Below are 4,204 nucleotides of genomic sequence, written 5' to 3'. Positions count from 1 at the left end.
CGGATTAAAAAAAAGTTCCTTTCCACTTCTGAATTCTTAGATATTTGTATCATAAATAGGTTTTAAGTTTTATTTGCTGCTTTTTCTGATTCTGTAAGGATAATTAGGTGCTTTTTCTTATTAATTCTGTTAACGGGTTGAATACCATGATTGGTTTTTGCATTCCTGAAATCACCCTGGCGATGACGTATGAATCCTTTTATATATGCCTGGGTTTAATTAGCTAATATTTTATTTAGGATTTTTGAGACTATATTCAGGAGAGAGACTTGCTTGCACTTTTCTTTTTGGTAATATACGTACAAGATTTTGGCGCCAGGGTCATGCTGGGATACAACATCAAGTCGGAAGTGTTTCATCTGTTCCCAGGCTCTGAGAGAATGTGTGTGAGATTGGTGTCACCTCTTACTTAAATATTTCAAAGAATTCATTTATAATGCTGTCTGGGGCCTGTGATGGTGTGTGTGAAAGCTTTCAATTACAGATTCAATTTTTTAAATAGATATAAGAACATTCAGATTTTCTTTTAAATGTGTTGTATAAATTACATGTTTCAGGAAATTTGTTCATTTCATATAAATGTTCGGATGTATTGCTCTTAAGTTGTTCACAAAATCATCGCCCTATTGTTTGATTACCCGTCTGATTTGTGATGAGGCCCCTTTCTCATTTCTGAAATTTGCACTGTATGCCTTCTCTACTTACCCATCAGCTTTGCTGGGCACTTACTAATTTCATCTCTCTACCTATCTATCTCATGTATCTATTGGTTGTTTAATCTTTTCCAAGAAAAAAAAAAAAAAACACTTTTTAGTCTCTTGATTTTTCAGCATTGCACTTTTTTTATATTTAATTCATTCGTGCTATGATCTTTATCATTGCTTCATTTTGCTTTCTTCGGAATTATTCACTGTCCTGCTTCTAAGCTCTAGAAAGGGAGAATTAGACCTTTGAGTTTTACCTTCCTTTAAAATAAATATTCCTGGTGATCTATAAGTGTGTGATAAACCCCCCAAGGCCAACTGGTTTGAACAGATGACTTGTTATCTTTCACATGTCTGAGGAGTCTCATCTGAGAGACAATTAACGGCGGGGGCTGGGGGGTCACAGGGGATCTCAGCAATGATAGGAGGCTGATGAGACCTGGGGCTGTATTTGCAGGCAGGCCTTTTCCTCATGGTGGGATGTGAGCTGAGAAGGTTGGAAGCCGGGTGGCCGCTCAGTGGTGTCCCCTCTCCCTCCATGCAGCCTGTCCACACGCCCAGCTTTGGATTTCTCTGGGTGGAGACATTTTGTGTGGTGATCAATATCCCCTAGAGACCATTACAACAGACCCAGAGGGGCCAGGCTTATTATCTAGCCCTGGAAGTCACACAGCAGCAGTTCCAGGATATCTGTTAAGGCAGGAGCAGGCCAGCCGGGAGTCCAGGAGGGGAGGAACTGCTCCTCTCAGTGGGAGAATCACACGTGTGTCCTGGGAAGGAAGAAACGGATAGCAGCGTTCTCAGGGCATTTTCCCAAACATAAAGTGTCAGCTGCACACCACACATGGTTTATCATTTGACCCAAGCTCTTTCCCAATCTACATCAACGTTTATTTGGGGGGTTATTTTGAAGTATATTTGGGGGAAACATTTGAGGAATTTTTAATCATCTTGCTGTTATGAAATTCTGGATTAATTCCCCAGTGAACACAGAATATACTCTCCATAATTTCAGTTCTTTAAAATTTGTTAAGGCTGGACACAGTGGCTCACACCTGTAATCCTAAATAACAATCTGGGAGGCTGAAGCAGTTGGATAGCCTGAGTTCAGGAGTTCAAGACCAGCCTGAGCAAGAGTGAGATCCCTGTCTCTAGAAATAGCTGGGCATTGTGGCAGGTGCTTGTAGTCTCAGCTGCTTGGGAGGCTGAGGCAAAAGGTTGATTGTGCCCAAGAGTTTGAGGTTGCTGTGAGCTGTGACATTACAGCACTCTACCTAGGGCCAGAAAGTGAGACCTTGTCTCAGAAAATAAATTAAATAAATAAATAAATAAAATTTGTTAAGGCTGGTTTTATATTCTAGCATATGATCGACTTTGGTTACTGGAAATTACGTGCATTCTGGAATTGTCAGCAGCTATGGTTTCTGCATGCATGCATACACGTGTATGTATATATTATGTATAATGTGAACTATGTGCATTTCACATATGTATATATTACCTGATTAGTTTGACTTGGTAATCATGATTTTCAGATCTTTTTATCTTTAAGCACTTTTTCATGGGCTTGCTTTATCTGTTAATGAAGGAGGCAAATTAAAATCTGCTTATCTGGTTTTATATTAGCACTTTTATGATTGTAATTTTTGTTTTATCTAATCTGAAACTCTAGTAAAAGGACCACGCGAATTTGGGATGGCCACATCTTTTTAGCAGATGAACACTTTGTCATTCTGCAAAGTTCCTCTTCAGATCTAGTTACACTTCTCCCCCGAAGCTGACTTTTTGCAATGTTAGCGAAGTTATATTAGTTTCCTTTTGGTTAGTTTGCATGACATTTCATTTTCTAAACTTTACAATTTTTTTATATTCCCACATTTGAGAAATTATCTCTGTCTCTCTACATATGTATACACTGGCTGACTATATTTTAACCATGTGTGGCTTTTTAACCGTGGTATTATATCATTGACTTTTTTGTTGTAATTACTGACATATTTGGATTAAATTTGCCATTTCACTATTTTTCCAGAGCAGCGGTTCTCAACCTGTGGGTTGTGACCTCTTTGGAGGTCGAATGACCCTTTCACAGGGGTCGCCTAAATACATCCTGTATATCAGATATTTACATTATGATTCATAACAGTAGCAAAATTACAGTTATAAAGTAGCAATGAAAATAAATTTATGGTTGGGGGTCACCACAATGTGAGGAACTGTACGAAAGGGTCGCAGCATCAGGAAGGTTGGGAACCGCTGCTCTAGAGTCTCCGTGTATTTTATGTTATTTTTAACTCCTTGCCTGTAAGTTTATTATTTTCAGTGTTTTCCTTTCCCTCTTCTTAGATTATCGGTTATATATTCCTTTATTATTCTTTTTCTGGGGTTATCCTCAGTATCAAATTGACTATTATGATATAAATTAGTACTTTACCCACTTCCCAGACTGCAGTAGAACATTACACTTTAGCTCTTTTCATGGTTTTTCTATTATTTCTACTATTATGCATTTTAATGTCAGACATGAGACATTATGGTCATTATTTCATAAATTCACAGTAGCTGGTCTGCCCCTCTGCTGATCTTCCTTGCGACTTCCGGCATTTCTGTGCTTCTCTGTGGAGTAATGTTCCCTTTGCCTGAAAACTGTGCTCCTTTATGTGTATCTGCTAGAAAGAATTTCTTTTTTCATATTTTCTCAGGAAATGACATTTTTCACCTTAATTTTTCATTTTTTGATGTTCTTTCAAATAAACTTGCTGAAGATATAACTTGTATACAATCAATGACACACAGACATTTTAAGGGTGCGGTTGGATGAGTTTTGGCAAGTGTATTTGGTGTAAACACAATTACAATCAAGGTCTGCCATATCCGTCACCCCAACAAATGTGTTTATGCCACTGTGCAGTCAACCCCACCCCAACCCCAAACCACCGCTGACCGGCTTTCCCTCATGACTCCTGGGTTCTGCTTTCTCAAGCGAGGGCACCCGTGAGTGATGTCACTTGGGCTCTGGCTAGTTTTCTCAGATAATGATCTGGGAGAAACACACCACGTGGCTTGTGTGTCAGTATTTTACTCTGTCTTACTGTTGAGTGCCGTTCCCGGGTACACATGTCATAATTTGTTCAGATCTTGTGTTTGTGCATTTTGGTGGTTTCCAGTTTGGGGCTATTATGAATCCAACCTGCCGCGCACATTTGGGTACAAGTCTTTGAGGAGGCATATTTTTTATTTTTCTTGGTGAATAAAAATCAAGAATGTAACTAATGGGTCCTATGGTAAATGTATTTACAATTTTATGAGTAATTGCCAAACTGTTTTCCAAAGTGATTGTATAACTTTACATTTCTACCTAACATGTGTGAGCTCAGTTACACATGTTGAGATAACATGTTTTCACCTTTCTCTGTCAATACGATAAGTTACATTGATGTATTTTGAATGTGAAAGTAATCATGCATTTTTGCAATAAAGCTCACTTATCCTATTTTTAC

Source organism: Otolemur garnettii, unplaced genomic scaffold (genome assembly GCF_000181295.1).
Source record: "Otolemur garnettii isolate 467f Iridium unplaced genomic scaffold, OtoGar3 scaffold00084, whole genome shotgun sequence".
NCBI lineage: Eukaryota > Metazoa > Chordata > Mammalia > Primates > Galagidae > Otolemur > Otolemur garnettii.
The sequence above is the reverse complement of the archived record's forward strand: the minus strand, read 5'-3'. Positions refer to the sequence as shown.